Below are 18,825 nucleotides of genomic sequence, written 5' to 3' on the forward strand. Positions count from 1 at the left end.
CATGTCTTGCCCCCATAAAGTGTGACACACACCAAGGCCCCACCCCCCTCCCTCTGTTTTCTTAACTGCCCAGTATTATTTCTTATGGAAGTACGAATGTTCTCATAGTGTAGTGGTGTATTCTTGAAAGTAACAACAAAATTTTTGTCCTGGCTTTTTTTTCCATTGAAGTATGGAATAGTTATCATTTTTCAGAGTACCTCATGTAGTTCAGTAAAAAGTTATAGAGACAATTCATTTGCAAATTTGTATTTTAGCATTTCACAGGGGATATACTTTTTTCCTTAGGCTAATTAACCCAGTTGATTACAGCTTGTTGCTGCTGATGTCAAGGTTAAGCCTTCAGTTTCACAGGGTCTAATTACCTTTTCTGTGTTCTAGCCATTTCTAAAACATATGCACTTAGTTTACCAGGGGGACCAGGCAATGTAAATAGGTAGAAAAGTAAAATTTCCAGAAAAATTCAAGGCCTTTGCTGGAGGAAGAGGAGAGAGAAGACATGTTTTTCTTTTCTGAAAGGCAAATAACAGAAATTTAATTTTGGAAAAAATCATAATCTTTATCCCTAAGTTTTTTCCCCAAATTTTATTTTTTCAAATTTCAAACATAAAGAAAAATTGAAAAATTCAATTTTTTCAATTGAAAAATTGAAAATTCTAAGTTAGCACCTATATATGCACCACTTAGATTCTCCTAATTACATTTTTCTGTCATTGCTTCATTATTCCTCTAATCATCTTTCTATCTCTCTATCTCTCCAGTAAACCTATCTTATGTTTCTGATGTGGGGGGAGAAAGAAAACTTCCCCTTTACCCTCAGAAGATTCACTGAAAAATCAACTTGCAATAAGGCAGATTAATAACAGAAAGAGATTAAAAATGGATTTACCATGTACCCAGTATCCCAGTGGAGCCCAGAAGTTTATATACCTTCATTTTAGAGGGGAAGGGGAAAAGAAGAATACAAGTAATTCTGCTCAGGGGCAATAAATGGTTATCAGAGAGGATGAATAGATACTTAGGAGAATGAATGGATGGACACAGATTGACTTGTAAAAGATTCTCTTTGGAGATTAAATTAAACTGAGAGACAGTTACTATATTTAAAATGGGTTGGGTCAGGTCTGCTTGCATTTTTGACCTTCTTTCAGGCAATATACTGAGATAACAGGGGAGGGGAAGGGAAGGAAATTGTGTTTTGTTTTTTTGATGGGTCTGTCTAATTTTATGTAGATGGGGGGAAAGTCCCTCCTAATGTCTGTTGTTCTCTAAGGCCTTTCAACTCAAAATACTCTTTAAGCCAAGAAGTCATGTTTTAAGGTTAAACTCCCTGAGCTCCTTCAGATGCCTATCAAAGAAATGTGCAGAAATCAGTATACTCCACTTCAAAACACTTTAGTGTTTTTCCTATTGATGCTGTAACAAATTACTATAACACAAATTTATTACAGGTCTTCTAGGGATAAAATCAAGGTGCCAGCAGAGTTTTATTCCTTTGGAAGCTCTAAGGGATAATCTATATCCTTGCCTTTTGTAGCTTCTAGAGCCACTGGCATTCCTTGTCTTGAGGCCCCTCCCATCTTCAGTGCCAGCTCTGTGGCATCTGAAAATCTCTCTCTGACCTCTGCTACTATTTTCATTTCTCCTTTGCTGACTCTGACTCTCCTACTTCCTTATTATGGGGACCCCGTAATTACATTGGGCCCACCTGGATAATCCAGGATAATCTACCAATCTCAAGACCTTTAATTTAATCACATCTCTGAGTCCCTTTTGCGATGTAAGGTAACATATTCATAGGCTCTGGGGAGTAGGACATGGATATATCCTGGGGGGTGGTGAGGTGGGAACAGAAATTATTCCATCTACTACAGTATGTGTAACTGTTTCATTCTTAACACTCTTTAAAGATTTACAGCCAAATGGGAATTAGAAAGTCAAAATATGGATGGGAGTGAGTATTGGTATGAAAAGAAGTCTAAGGACTGAGTCCTGGGGAACACTTGAGGTTGGGAGGCTGAGGAAGAAGCAGCTAAGGAGCCCTGGGAGGAGTGCCAGTGAGACAGGAGGGGAGGACACTGGCAAGTGGGAATTTTGGGAGCCAGAAAGATTTCTAGCGTATTTCCAGAAGAGGAGAATTAGCTGCATCAAGTGCTGCTGACAAAGCAAAATATGTGGCTGAGATCCAGCCACTGGTTGGGTTTAGCAAAGTGGAGATCATTGAGTGCCTGTTCTGGGGATGTAGTGGGGGTCAGTGCCTTGTTGGAGTGGCTTCAGGAGAGAAGTGGGGAGGGGAACTGGAGTGGGCATAGGAGTGAATGGAAGAGAGGAGGACACATCAGATCACCCTTGCAGGGAATTCTGCTAAAAAGAGAGGCAGAGAAAGGGGTGGTGTCTGATTTCACCATCATCACCTTATCATCATCATCATCAATTTGACATAGTTGCAAATATTGATTAAGTCTTCATGATCTCTAAAAACTAGAGGAATAAAAGAAGGCTGGCGTAAGAGTCTTTAAGTGCTTCATTGTACGTTGTCTTTACCACCATGGTTCAACTCTGCTGAAGGGGTTCACGAGGCCCTAATGCCCTAAATCCTGAGTGCTACTAGCACTTTGGACTTGATCTTCGTTCCCTTCGTCCTTTGTTTCATCTCATTTTTCACTTACTTATTCATTCTTTGCTTCCTTCCACAAACATATGAAAGCTCCCACACCTTTGAAACTTGAATCCAACAAAGGGATTAGCATGAATTAACTTACAGTAAAATTCTTTCCATTTCTTAATAAAAATTTTCAGTTTATTCTTGAGAATAAAAACATTCTTAAATTTCAAAACCAGTTGGTTTTATCTGCCAAGAACATACTCTGTGCTTTAGTTGCAGATATTTCTCTAAATAGTTTTAGATGTAAATGTCCCTATTTCATGGTTTTTAGAAGTAAATTTTGGAGAGCAAAGGCTGGGCAGCAATATTGGAACAATTTATATTATAGATTTTATTCACTTAAAAAGGTAATACATTCTTTTACCATTTAAAAAATTGCCTTCAGAAATAAATGGGAAAACTTAATGAATGTTTCCAATTTTGGAGGGGAGGGGGATTCACATTCTGTATTTAATTCTTTCTTGACTTTCCCAAAGTCCAGAATCTTCTTGTATACACAACACAGATACTTTTTTTTTGGTTTGTTTGTGTTTGCATTTCATTCTCCTTTTTGACTTCTTGCGGATACCTTCTTGGGTTTCCTCACATTCATCAGATGGCCTCACTTCTTAACTGAGTTAATAACAGGGAAGCAAACAGAAAAACATTTCCACGTGCTCCCACTGTCAAATCTCCCATCTGCCAGTCACTGTGGACACATCCTCTGCCCTCCTCCCTCCTCAACACTAACTCCCTCCCATCTCCTCAAGAATGGTGCTCCTAGACAATCCTCATTCTCCCCTGCGTCCTCAGTTTCTCTCACCCTGTTGGTCATTCACTTCAGCATGCCATGGCCATCCCCATGATGAGGGGGATTAGGAGGAGGGAGAAGGGAGAAGGAAGAGCAGGAGAAAGGAAGAAAAAAGAAAAGAAAACTTCCCTCTTTTATACAACATTCCCTCCTATGTTTTTCTCCTCCTCCTCCTTATTTATTTATTTATTTTTTGCTTCTGTTTGCAGCAAAATTTCTCCAAAGAATTGTCTATAATTTTCAGTCTTCCTCTCACTGAGCTCCTCCAGAATTACTTGACACAACTGATGGTTTCATTGCCTTGAAGCTCTGTCTTCACTGCCCCAGGGATACTCCTCTCTTGCTTGATTCTTGTCTAGTGGCTTAGACAAGAATCACTTTCCTTTGCTGGTTCCTCATAACCTTTCCAGACTCCACATGTTGCCTGTCCCAGGGCTCAGTCCCTTTGCTTGTTCAATCTACAATCACTCCTTAGTAATCTTGGCCTTAAGTATCATGTGTACCAGGATGACTTCCCAATTTTATCTCCAACACAGATCTTAATCCCAAATTTCAGAAGTCAACTACCTACTTGATAGCATCACTTGAATGTTTAATAAGAATTTCAAATTTGAAGTGTTAAAATCAAATTATTGCATTACCTCGGAGACCTGTTCCACTTCTGTCCTCTTTCTCTTAATGAATGGTGTAATTCTGTCCTTCCGGCTGCTCAATTCGGAACTCCCAGGGTCACTCTTGAGACTCTACTTCCTCTCATGCCCATATCCAATCCATTAGGAAATCTCATTGGTTCCACCCTCACAGTATGCTGTGCTGCTCTTACCTTGCTCCCCAGCCCCACCACTACCACTCGGTTCACGCAGCGTTCTCTCAGCCCTGGATCATTGCCATGGCCTCCTACAGACTCTCCCTCTCACCCTTACTCTGTTACTGTCTGTTCTTCACTCAGCTGCCAGAGGGGTGTTTTTAAAAAGTCAGATCTTGTCATCCTTTTCCTCAAAATCCTTCCCACTTCACCCAGAATGGAAGCCAACATCTTCACATGACTTGGAAGACGCTTTAGATCTGGCTCCAGCCTACTCCTGTGATCTCATCTCTCCCCATCCTCCTCTCCATCCTCCCTTCCCTCACTGTAATCTAACCCCATCCACAGCTGTTCCTGGAACATGTCTTGCACATCTATCTTAGGGCCTTTGCCCTCACTGTTCTCTTTGCCCACAATACTCCTTTTCCAATTATCAGCATGGCCCACTCTCTCACTTCATTCAAGTCTCCACTCAAATGTCACTGTGTTCTCCTAGGGGTCTTTCCTCTATTTGGAATAGCACCCTCCCCTGTTCTCTCAACCTGATTTGTTTTCTTCTTTGCACTTATCATAAACTAGCATTATATATTTATCATCTGTTTGTTTTCTCCTCCTACTAAAATAAAAGTACTTTGTCTCCTTTTGATCATGTTGTATTCCCAGCACCTCTTTGTATTTAGCACCTGATTAATGTATGTTGAATAAAAGATGAACAGGCACACAAACCAAACAAAGATTTTTATCCTAGCATTTTTTTATAACAAAAAATAAACTGATGCTCTTCAATGAAAGAATGAAGAAATAAAATAAAATGCTGTCTAAGAAAAATAAAAGGAATGAAATGCTCTTCGACTGTTACAAAGAATCAATTAGATTCATATATCCATATATCAATATGGGTAGATATTGAAAACATATAGTTGAGTGGGAAAGTAACAAGCAGGATGAAATATAGATTATAATCCTGACTGAATACTGGGATTAGAAAGTGGGGAATAAGAGGAAAAACTTTTTAAATGAAATAAAGAAGAAAATATAAGAAGATAAAAGAAGGGCTCTTCCATGTGACAATAATAACAAGTGTGTCATTAATTTAGTTTAATTGAATGTGTAATATTTTTAAAAAATGTACACACACAAAAGACTGTTGTCCTTGGGAAGTATTTACTTAACTGGAGAACATGGGATAGGATTCTTAAGAGCTGTATGTGTCGATCACTGGGGGCTGATCACATCAGAGAAGGCTTTGAGGAAGCAGCAGAACTTGAGCTGTACCCTGAAGGTTGGAAATGATATAACAAAAGACCAGTAGGAAGAACTCCAGTGGGACCCCAAATTCCAGAAGTAAGAAAGCTGAAGATACAGGGAAAGACCCACCAGTCTTATCAAAGGGTGTTATGAGTAGGGGAAGAGATAGGAGAGAAAAAGATAAAATTAAAAATACTAAGAACAGATGGTAGAATGCCTTAGATAAAGCTAATGAATTTGGACTTGATTCTAGCATTAGTAATACTGTGTTACTCTTGTATGACACTTGTCCACTGTCAACAACTATTTATGTGGAAGCTAGGATTTGACTCTAGGCAGTCTGTTTCCAGAATTCCCACTTTTAATCACTGCACTAAACTTCTTTCATAGGACCATAGAGATCCATTGAAGGTTTTTGAGTAGAATTACAAAGTAATGGACATGGGGTTTTGGCAAGGTGGGTTCATCAGAATGGCTTGTGGGGGGCAGAGACTGGAGGCAGGCAGTCTCTGAGGAAGGAGTGTGCCAATATCCGTGTGAGGTGGTGGAGAACTGAAACTGGCCAGGGAGATGAGACAGGAGGGGACCAATGAGGTAGGACCAATGGGGTGACTAATCAGGTTTGGCTTGTGGCCCTATTGTGTGCTAGACATTGGGGTATGTTCTGGGAATGGTGTGATGAAAGAGATAGATTCAGACAATTAATTAATAGTAAGTGTACACAATACTTCCAGTGTAAAAGGAATGAAGGGGTCCAATCTAAAGCAGGGGAAGTGGTGGTCTTTGCATGTATTTATAGCTCTTCTTACTAAAATAACAAATGTTACTCATGATGTAGCCTTAATATTTTATAACCTTGAAAAAATAATTTGGAAAAAAAAACCCACTGCTTTAGGATTTCTCTCCATAACCAAAAAGGTAGAATATTTGCCGTAAGAGAAAAGATGCCCTTTTCAAGTTAATCATTCTTTGTCTGAAAAAGCAAATAAAGTGGCTTAATGGTCATCTAAGTGACAAATGTAACTAGAACTGTAATCTAGTTCTAGCTGCACAATTATATAAAAATGTGAGGTCTATGTTTCTGGATAATGAAAGTGTTATCTTCAAGTAGATTTTAGAAGTCAGAATGAATAGAAATTTTAACCGGAAGATGAAAGGTACAAATCAAGAATATTCACCCCCAGGCAGAGGTTGCCCAATATGTAGCAATTTTTATGAATATTTATATATTCATATGAATCATATTTTATTTGCCTTACTTAGTAAGTTATTTGAATCCCTTAGGCATCCTTTTATTCCTAAAATGTAATTGCATGCTATCAAAATGACTGTAATATCTGCAACCTATGCAGACATCTATCTTTTGTTTTGTAATATTGGGATGCTTATGAGGTAGAAAGCTATGCTTCAACAACACATTAGTGATGAGAATCAAAGGTTCTCAGCCACCGTTTTCTCTCCTTTGGATATCATAGAATTGCTCCCTCGCCTCTACCCCAGGACATCCAGAATGAGCTTTCATGAAGGATATTTGAGGTCTGAGAGGTGATGAGGAAGGGGCTACCAGCCACAGAGGGCCTTATAGGCTGTGGTAAGGACTCTGGATTTTCCTCTGTGTGATAAGAGAACCAATAGAGCAGACGAGTAACAGAATTTGACTTTTGTTTTTGCAGGGAGGCTCTGACTATTGTGTGGATAATAGAAAGTAGAAACTGGGCCCAGCATGGAGCCCGTAGGATACACGCAGAGGTTGGATGGTGGGTAGACTGAGGTGGGGGGGGAATAGAAGGTTGATCAGCTTCTAGATACACTTCAAAGGTTGAGCAGACAGCCTTCCCTGAAGCACTCGCTTACCTAGGTCAGATCCTCTTGTGCTATTTTCTCATTGAAATCATTGACTTAGTATCTTTCTGTTCAAAATTATACACACACACACACACACACATATATATTCTTTGATTCTTTGTGTGGGATGAATATTCTCTGTGATGAGATAACATTCACAACTATTAATAGATTCTTTCTACTTCAAGGAGAGCATGATGGAGCACTGAGGAAAAGGAATTTCTTCTGGATTTTGAAATTCTAAAGTTTAGGCCCTGCCGAAAGGGCCTGACAAAGGCAACAGATTTAGAAGAACACATGGTGTGGACCAGCAAGGTCCCGCACCATCAGGGTCAGCCAGGCACCACCCAGACTAGCAAGGGAGTCTGAAGAGATGTGGAAGAGAAGGTGGGAGAGAAGCAATTCCTGTTGGGCCCTGAGGCCAGCCTTGTGCCTGTTCCCCCTAAGCCAAGGCCTGGGAGGAGGCAGAATCTCCATTTGGGGGGTTATAAGATCTCAGAGTAGATGGAAAATTCTCCTGGGGCAGGATCCAGAGATGAAGCAAGGTCCCTAGGAAGAAGCACCTTCACAGTGTGTCTAAGCACACAGGGCCTAAGGAGGCCTCATCAAGGTATAGCAGGGCCTGGGGCAGCACACAGTTCTATTCGTACACTCTAGATTAGGGCCACCCATGATAAGATGAAGTGTTCTACATCTGGACTGTCTTGTAAGGCAGCCACAACCATGTGGCTATTGGACATTTCAATTGTGGCTAGTGTGACTGAGAGACTAGCCCCATTTTTTATTTTTAAACATTTTAATTAATTTAAATTTAAATAACCATTTGTGGTTATTAGCTACTACACTACACAGTGAAGCCCAAGATGGGGCATGGAAGTAGAAGGAGATTTAGGCATTTTTTTTTCTATGAATGGTATAAAAACTGCAGATGGTTCCCAATGCACACAAGAAATTTCTAAAAGTCACTACAAAGATTGGGCTAGAGGATCAGGAATAAGAGGCCAAGACAGAAAAAATATATCTCCATGGACATGGGTATGGAAAGATGGTGGCTGAGACCAGATGTCTACTTCCTAGAGTATTTTAATCCACTAATGTCTCTTACATACACTACAGGGAAAAGCATACCTGTAAACTGATAAGTAATTATAACACATATACCTATATCGATACAGATGTAGAAAAAGATATTTATGTCTACATGCTAAATATAGTGAATTACTATTTGCCCAACTGAATGGTAAGCTCCATCAGAGCAGGTATATCAGTAATGTTTTGGCTATAATTAAAAGGAAATGTGTGCCCCCAAACTGAAAGTATTTGAAGTTTATATTTCACATGACAAGAAGTTTGGTAGTCAGAAGTTGCTAGCACTGGTTCACTGCTCAGTGATTGCAGAGATGGTGTTAAAAGTACTCTATTCAAGCAAGAGATATTAATAGACCCTCCTCTAAGGCAGACAGAAGAATGTCTAACAAACATGAAAAAATGCTCATCATCCCTAATCATCAGAGAAATGCAAACCAAAACCACCCTGAGATATCACCTAACCTCAGTAAGATTAGCCCACATCACAAAATCCCAAAGCTACAGATGATGGTGTGGATGTGGAGAGAGGGGAACACTTTTCAAATTTACTTTTCAAAAATAAAAAAAGAAAAAAACATAAGGGTATTATGAAGGACAAAAAAAAGTATTTTATTCAAATGTATGGTTAATAAATCCTGCCCTGAACAAAAACTGGGGTTCTGTCAGTGAGGAAGAACGGGGCCACTAATAGTGTAAATGAACAAGGATAATGACATAGTCTAGTACTTAGCATTGTGCACATTTTAATGGGAAAAGACTGGTAAAGATTGCATATAAAATTGCTCTTGAATATTTCCTTGGATTTTTTCATGTCAGAGGCCAACATGCTAAGAAGCCCACACTGTCATTTTCCCCATAGTGTTGGAATGCATCACTAATTGCAGCAGGTGAACTGACTAGTATTAGAGGTTTCAGCATTTAAATGGTAGGATCACTGAACAATAGGATCACACTCGATGCAGCACACTCAATGCAGCAGTTAATCTGAGGGCATATGGAACCCTTACCCTGAGGTCTTAAATAAACTGTGAGTAGAAATGGCCTTAATATTTAAATAGTTGTCCACATGCTATGAAGCATATGGTGTAGAGGACTGGTTGAGAGCCTGCCCATTATAGACAGACTGCATGGGTTTGAAACCTTCTCCATCACTGACTAGCTGCTGTGACCTTGGGCAACTTAGTTAACTACTCTATGGCTCAGTTTCCCATCTGTGAAATGGGGATAATCAATCAATTTCACAGACCTTATTGTGAGAATTAAATGAGTTAATACAGGTAAAGCCTGTGTGTCTGGTGCATGGTAAGTGCTACAGAAGGTTTAGGTATTGGGTATCATTATCGTTATTTTAGAGATGCCTTTACTCCCGTTAAATGTGTATATAATGCTACTCCCAGGTGGAAGGCATTTAATCAATATTTGTTGAATTAATAAATAAATTATAATATTTAAAGTACTTCATTCAAATGTATGGTTAATATTCAGTCAGCAGTGGTTACTAACACTGTCACTTTAGTACCTTTGAACCTTAATTATCATGTCTTGGTGATGCAGAAATGCAGTACAGCTGAGGAGGAAGTACTAAATATTTAAAGGAAAAGGGATTCCAATTCTTAATAATACAAATATTCCTCACAAGGTGTTTTGTGTAAATATTTGGGATTTAAATCATGACCCCTCCATGCCTTGGTGAAATGAAGGAGCATTTTACAGGTGGGTTCCCCAAGGTGCTAATGGGTATTCCTAAATAAATTAGGGAAACTTAGGGGTCAAGTTAAGTGGATTACTGTTGTCTCTCTTTTCTCTACTGGATTTCTTAGGATGCTTGAGGTGAATTTGCTTTGTAAATCTCTGAAAAAGTAGGGAGTATCGAGAGAAGTACTATCTAAACTAGTTTGATCACAGGAACTTTTGTTTCAATTGCTGTGAGCATCCTGTTGGTCTACTTTTCTACCAAATGTCAGAAGCCTCTCAGGCCCTTCATCCATCTGACACTAAAATTTCCTCTTATGTTTAATGAGGGACAGTAGGCAGAGGTTGCTTTTTAACATAATTATATTGTTCGAATCCCTGAATGGTGATTTGTAAATGTCCGTGCTGGGGCCGGAGCTGTTGTTCTTATCTTTGCCTATGCAGTAGAATTACCTGGGAAAATTAAAAAAATATATACTGCTGCTAAGCAAGCTCAGATATTCCTAATTCAATTGATTGGGTGCTCTCCAAGCCATTTCCAAAGTGCAGCCTTGATTGTGAACCCCTGGGCTAAGAGGAGTCCTTGGCTAGAAAAGGGGAAAACCAGGGTCAGAAATGCAAGGGGCCATGGAATTTAGATAGGAAAATAAGAGGGAAAGACATAAAGAGGAGACAAGAGGTGACGGTGATCACTAAAACCCTAAAGATAGTATGGGAACAGCTGTGTGTATCTGTAAATCTATAAGTATTTAATTTCTCCGTCATAAATGAAACTCAGTTTAGCTGGCTACAGGATCCTGGGTTGAAAGTTATTTTGTTTTAGGAGATTAAAATTTGATGACCATCGTCTTCTAGCTTGAAAGGTTTCACCAGAGAGATCTATAGTTATTCTAATATTCTTCCCCTTGTAGGTGATGGTTTTCTTTCATCTAGCTGCTTTCAGAATTTTCTCCTTCATATTAACTTTAGTGAAATTGATTACGATGTGTCTGAGGGATGTCTTATTTGGGTTGAGTTGTGCTGGAGTTCTGAAACTGTCTGCTATCTGAATTTCAGAATCTCTTGACATGTCTGGAAAGTTCTCTTTCATAATCTCATGGAGGAGAGACTCTGTGCCTTGTGAAGCCAGGCTTTCGGGGATCCTTCTAAGACAAATATTAGTTTTCTTTGAATTATCACAGTTTGATAGTGATCAAACAGCATAGTACTGGCACAAAAACAGAGAAGTAGATGTCTGGAACAGAATAGAGTACCAAGAGATGAATCCAGCTACTTAACCTTATTTGATCTTTGACAAGCCAATTAAAAACATTCAGTGGGGAAAAGATTCCCTATTTAACAAATGGTGCTGGGTGAACTGGTTGGCAACCTGCAGAAGACTGAAACTGGACCCACACCTTTCACCATTAACTAAGATAGACTCTCACTGGATTAAAGATTTAAACTTAAGACATGAAACTATAAAAATACTAGAAGAGAGTGCAGGGAAAACCCTTGAAGAAATCAGTCTGGCGAGTATTTTATGAGGCGGACCCCCCCACCCCCCCGGGCAATTGCAGCAACTTCAAAAATACACTACTGGGACCTGATAAAACTAAAAAGCTTCTGCACAGCCAAGAACACAGTAAGTAAAGCAAGCAGACAGTCCTCAGAATGGGAGAAGATATTTGCAGGTTATGTCTCCGACAAAGGTTTAATAACCAGAATCCACAGAGAACTCAAACGTATAAGCAAGAAAAGAACAAGCGATCCCATCGCAGGCTGGGCAAGGGACTTGAAGAGAAACTTCTCTGAAGAAGACAGGCGTGTGGCCTACAGACATATGAAAAAAATGCTCATCATCTTTAATCATCAGAGAAATGCAAATCAAAACTACTTTGAGATATCATCTAACTCCAGTAAGATTAGCCTATATCACAAAATCCCAAGACCAAACATGTTAGCGTGGATGTGGAGAAAAGGGAACACTTCTACACTGCTGGTGGGAATGCAAATTAATACATTCCTTTTGGAAAGATGTTTGGAGAACACTTAGAGATCTAAAAATAGATCTGCCATTCAACCAAAAATCACATCATAATGAAGATATTTGTACCAGAATGTTTATTGCAACCCTATTCATAATTGCTAAGTCATGGAAAATGCCCAAATGCCCATCGATCCATGAATGGATTAATAAATTGTGGTATATGTACACCCATGGAATATTATGCAGCCTTAAAGATAGATGGAGACTTTACCTCTTTCATGTTTACATGGATGGAGCTGGAACATATTCTTCTTAGTAAAGTATGTCAAGAATGGAAGAAAAAGTACCCAATGTACTCAGCCCTACTATGAAACTAATTTATGGTTTTCACATGAAAACTATAACCCAGTTATAACCTAAGAATAGGGAGAAGGGGGAAAGGGAGGGGAGGGAGGGGAGAGGTGGGCAGAGGGAGGTGGATTGGTGGGATTACACCTGTGGGTAATCTTACAAGGGTATATGTGAAACTTAGTAAATGTGGAAAGTAAATGTCTTAGCACAATAACTAAGAAAATGCCAGGAAGGCTATGTTAATCAGTGTGATGAAAATGTGTCAAACGGTCTATGAAACCAGTGTATGGTGCCCCACGATCACATTAATGTACACAGCTATGACTGCAAAGGCAGTCCTAAGAGGGAAATTTATAGCACTACAAGCCTTCCTCAAGAAAACAGAAAGAGAAGAAGTTAATAACTTAATGGGACATCTCAAGCAACTGGAGAAGGAAGAACATTCCAACCCCAAACCCAGCAGAAGAAAAGAAATAACCAAAATCAGAGCAGAATTAAATGAAATTGAAAACAAAATTATACAACAAATCAATAAATCCAAAAGTTGGTTTTTTGAAAAGATCAATAAAATAGATAAACCTTTGGCCAACCTAACCAGGAAAAAAAGAGTAAAATCTCTAATTTCATCAATCAGAAATGGTAAAGATGAAATAACAACCAGACCCCTCAGAAATTAAAAAAATCCTTAATGAATATTATAAGAAACTTTACTCTCAGAAATACAAAAATCTGAAAGAAATCAACCAATACTTGGAAGTATGCCACCTACCAAGACTTAGCTAGAATGAAGTAATGAAGTGGAAATGTTGAACAGGCCTATATCAAGTTCTGAAATAGCTCATCAACTATACAAAATCTCCCTAAAAAGAAAAGCCCAGGACCAGATGGCTTTACGTCAGAATTCTACCAAACCTTTAAAGAAGAACTAGTACCTATATTACTAAACCGCTTCCAAAATATAGAAAAAGAAGAAATACTACTCAACACATTCTACGAAGCAAACATCACCTTGATCCCTAAACCAGGGAAAGACCCAACAAGAAAAGAAAATTATAGACCAATATCACTAATGAATAGTGATGCAAAAATACCCAATAAGATCCTGACCAACAGAATCCAACAACACATCAAAAAAATTATACACCATGACCAAGTGGGATTTATCCCAGGCTCTCAAGGCTGGTTCAATATACGTAAATCTATAAATGTAATTCAGCACATAAACAAACTAAAAAACAAAGACCATATGATTCTCTCAATTGGCGCAGAAAAAGCTTTTTGATAATATCCAGCATCCCTTCATAATCAGAACACTTAAGAAAATTGGTATAGAAAGGATATTTCTTAAACTAATAGAGGCCATCTACAGCAATCCCACAGCCAATATTGTACTGAATGGAGTTAAATTGAAATCATTTCCACTTAGACCAGGAACCAGGCAAGGTTGCCCATTGTCTCCATTGCTCTTTAACATTGTAATGGAAGTTTTAGCCATTGCAATTAGGGAAGAAAAGGTGATCAAGGGTATCCACATAGGGTCAGAAGAGATCAAACTTTCACTCTTTGCAGATGATACGATCATATACCTGGAAAACACTAGGGATTCTACTACAAAACTTTTAGAACTGATCAAGGAATACAGCAATGTCTCAAACTACAAAATCAACACCCATAAATCTGTAGCCTTTATATATACCAACAATAACCAAGCCGAAAAGACAGTCAAGGACTCTATTCCTTTCACAGTAGTGCCAAAGAAGATGAAATATTTGGGAGTATACCTAACAAAGGACGTGAAAGATCTCTATAAAGAGAACTATGAAACTTTAAGAAAAGAAATAGCTGAAGATGTTAACAAATGGAAAAACATACCAAGCTCATGGCTGGGAAGAATCAACATTGTTAAAATGTCTATACTACCCAAAGCAATATATAATTTTAATGCAATTCCTATTAAAGCTCCATTGTCATATTTTAAAGATTTTGAAAAAATGATACTTCGTTTTATATTGAATCAGAAAAAACCTCGAATAGCCAAAACATTACTCAGCAATAAAAACAAAGCAGGAGGAATCACACTATCAGACCTGAGACTGTACTATAAATCGATAGTGATCAAAACAGCATGGTACTGGCACAAAAACAGAGAAGTAGATGTCTGGAACAGAATAGAGACCCAAGAGATGAATCCAGCTACTTATCATTATTTGATCTTTGACAAGCCAATTAAAAACATTCAGTGGGGAAAAGATTCCCTATTTAAGAAATGGTGCTGGGTGAACTGGCTGGCAACCTGTAGAAGATTGAAATTGGACCCACACTTTTCACCCTTAACTAAGATAGATTCTCACTGGATAAAAGATTTAAACTTAAGACATGAAACTATAAAAATACTAGAAGAGAGTGCAGGGAAAACCCTTGAAGAAATCAGTCTGGGCGAGTATTTTATGAGGAGGACCCTCCCCTCCCCCACCCCACCCCAGCAATCGAAGCAGCTTCAAAAATACACTACTGGGACTTGATCAAACTAAAAAGCTTCTGCACAGCCAAGAACACAGTAAGTAAAGCAAGCAGACAGCCCTCAGCCCTCAGAATACCTCTGATAAAGGTTTAATAACCAGAATCCACAGAGAACTCAAACGTATAAGCAAGAAAAGTACAAGTGATCCCATCTCAGGGTGGGCAAAGGACTTGAAGAGAAACTTCTCTAAAGAAGACAGACGCACGATCTACAAACAAATGAAAAAAAGCTCATCATCCTTAATCATCAGAGAAATGCAAATCAAAACTACTTTGAGATATCACCTAACCCCAGTAAGAGTAGCCCACATAACAAAATCCCAAAACCAGAGATGTTGGTGTGGATGTGGAGGAAAGGGCACACTTCTACACTACTGGTGGGAATGCCCACTAATACGTTCCTTCTGGAAGGATGTTTGGAGAATGCTGAGAGACCTTAAAATAGACCTTCCATTCGATCCTATAATTCCTTTACTAGGTTTGTACCCAGAAGACCAAAAATCACAATATAACAAAGACATCTGCACCAGAATGTTTATTGCAGCCCAATTCATAATTGCTAAGTCATGGAAGAAGCCCAAGTGTCCATCGACCCACGAATGGACTAGCAAATTGTGGTACATGTATACCATGGAATATTATGCAGCCTTAAAGAAAGATGGAGACTTTACCTCTTTCATGTTTACATGGATGGAGCTGGAATATATTCTTCTTAGCAAAGTATCTCAGGAATGGAAGAAAAAGTATCCAATGTACTCAACCCTACTACGAAGCTAATTTATAGCTTTCACCTGAAGGCTATAACCCAACTATAGCACAAGAATATGGGGAAAGGGCCAAGGGAGGGGAGGGGAGGTAGGAGGTTAGGGTGGAGGGAGAGAAAAAAAATAATTAACATTTGTTATATCTCCACACCTTAATATAGCAACTAAGAGATAGGCACAGGAATCAAAGAGATGGAGATAACAAATATCACTTCACTACCCATAAGAAGACCATGGCTTAGGTGTGGCCAACTGGGCTTGTTTCTCCTCTCCCCACAAACCCCAGGCTGAGTGGATGATCTTTCCCATTAGCCTACTCTGCAGGTATAGAAGAGCCCACACCAGCAACTTCTTCAGGTGGGAAGGGCAGGGCCAACCATGCCCACTTCCTCTTTCCAAACCCACCAATCAGAGGAGTGGTAGCTCCTCCACTGGGGGCAAGGCAAAAGGTCAGGAATATTATTTAGGTCTCTTAATATGAAATGTCTAATTCTAAATCAAAGGTTTAGATTATTACATATCAAATAAGAAGCAATACAATTAATCCAAGTATATGCTTGAACTATCAACATGGTTTTGCCATCTCAAGGGTAACTTGTTTATGTCAGCAGTAAAGAAGCCTGGAGAACCAGAGGTAATGAAATCACCAAAGATGTTTTCCACAACTTGTTGAGGATTGAATATATTTCCTTGCAAGAAGTGGTCTAAAGCCTAGAAGAAGTGGTAGTTGATTGGTACAAGTGGTAGTTGATTGGTGAACAGAGTGGAAGACAGAGAGTTTCCAAGTCTAGCTTCTGTTGTTTAAGCAGCATTGTTTATGCAACAATGTTGTCTTGCAAGAGGATTTACCTGACCAACATGACCAATCTCGACTGTTTAATCACAAGCATCCTCATCATGTTGTCCAATTGGTTGCAATAGATGTGTTCTGTAATTGATTGACCAAGCTTCACGAAGCTCTAGTAGATAATACCAGCGCTGGACCATCAAACAGACACCATTAGCTTTTTTTTTCCCATAAATATTAGGTTTGGGGCTGTGTTTCATCCAACCATTGTGCTGAACACTTGCGATAGCAAAAAGAATCTGTTTTTCATTATACATAATATGGTGTAGGAGTGGCTATATGTCATGATAGCAAAGAAAGGCAAGCTTTCAGAGGATTTCTCTTCTGACGCTCATTTAATTCATGTGGAACCCATTTTTCTAGTCTCTTTACCTTACCAATTTGTTTCAAATGATCCAGTGTTGTTAGAATCCACAACATTCACAGTGTTGCTGCTAATTCACATGTAGGTTGAGATGAATTTGCTTCCACTGCAGCTTTCATATCATCATTATCCACCTTGGTCTCAGGTTGCTCACGTGCTCATTTTCAAGATTAAAATCACCAGAATGGAACTTCTCAAACCATCTCCCTACTGTGTGTTCATTATCCATATCCTTTCTAAACACTTTATTGATATTTCAAGCTGTCTATTCTTCATCGGTTCCCCAAAGGAATTTATACTAGGAAATAACATGAATTTTTGACTTATCTATGCTTTCACAAAAAAATTGCTCTACAAAAAAAATTTAGAAGATAATCACAAGTCAAAATATGCATTTGAAAGAATGAGGATGTACCTTTACAACAAACAAAAAACAAAAAAAAGTCAAAGTGAAATGTCAGAGATAATAACTGTCAAACTTTGTGCTTAAAAAAATAGGACATTTCATACTAAATAACTTACAAACACCAAAGAATGTCTGCCTACTTGGAAACAGGAGGAGTGGGGAATAAATGATCTACCCTCCACACTGCACGAGGGCTATGCCAGGACAGTAGCGGGCACATTGAGGGGTGAGAAGGGCATTACTCTGTTAGGATCTTGGCTCCACAACCCAACTTATTTTTCAGCAGGGACTAGATCTTGCAGAGTTTTATGTTAAGATGTTGAGGTTCCCCCCCCCCAAAATCAGTGGCACAGTATCGAAGAGTTTAAGCAGGGGAGTGAAGTGATCAAAATTTTGCATTGTATCTTTAATAGCTTGCTCTGCAAGTTTTGGTGATTAGAGGAGGATAAGGGGTAGAGTTACCAGAATTAGGAAAAAAAAACTGTGTGTGTGTGAATTGGACAACAAATAAACATGTTCTAAATAATTTATCAGACACACTTACACTAAAAAAAATTATTCACTGTTTATCTGAAATTTATGTTTAACTTTGTGTCTAGTGTTTTATTTGGTAACCCTGGAAGGAAATAAATAGAAAAAGAAATGGTAACTGCAGAACTGGTTTGATTTGGCTCAACTTTGTCAGTAACAAAATAACAAAAGGATGGGATAGTTTTTTTGTTTGTTTGTTTTTGTCAGTAACAAAATAACAAAAGGATGGGGTAGTTTTTTTGTTTGTTTGTTTTTGTCAGAGACAGAATCTCACCTTGTCGTCCTCGGTAGTAAAGTACTGTGGCGTTATAGCTCACAGCAACCTCCAGCTCTTGGGCTTAGGCGATTCTCTTGCCTCAGCCTCTGAGTAGCTGGGACTACACGCGCCCACCAGAACACCTGGCTATTTTTTTTGTTGCAGTTTGGCGGGGGCTGGGTTTGAACCTGCCGCCCTCAGTATATGGGGCCAGCGCCCTACTCACTGAGCCACAGGCGCTGCCCAGGATGGGCTAGTTTTCAGTGTGATAGACCTTCAGGTTGCTCCGATAAACAAAGCATGCTCAATTTGTGACCCCAGATTCCCCCAGAATGTAAAAGTCAACCAAGGGGGGAACCCAAGTGCTTAGGCCAGGGAAAGGGAACAGAAATAAGTAGTGTAGGGTGCCCTAAAGCCAGGGGTCCTCAGGCCACCTTTGCATGATCCAATCAGATCACACCTGCAGCATTTTCCTATTTCCCTCACTATTACTCTGTGCTCATAAAGCTTTACCTCAGGCCCCAACTTGGGGACACAGATTTGAATCTTGCCTCTTGTCTCCTTCCCAGTTGACTCCCAATAGAGATTTTTTTTTCTTAAAATCTGGCACTGTAGCATTGGCTTCTACGTGCATTGTGAAGCAAGTCCACTGCTTGGTAACAAAACCAACTAAGATGCTGTCA

The sequence above is a fragment of the Nycticebus coucang genome, chromosome 8 (genome assembly GCF_027406575.1).
Source record: "Nycticebus coucang isolate mNycCou1 chromosome 8, mNycCou1.pri, whole genome shotgun sequence".
Taxonomy (NCBI): Eukaryota; Metazoa; Chordata; class Mammalia; order Primates; family Lorisidae; genus Nycticebus; species Nycticebus coucang.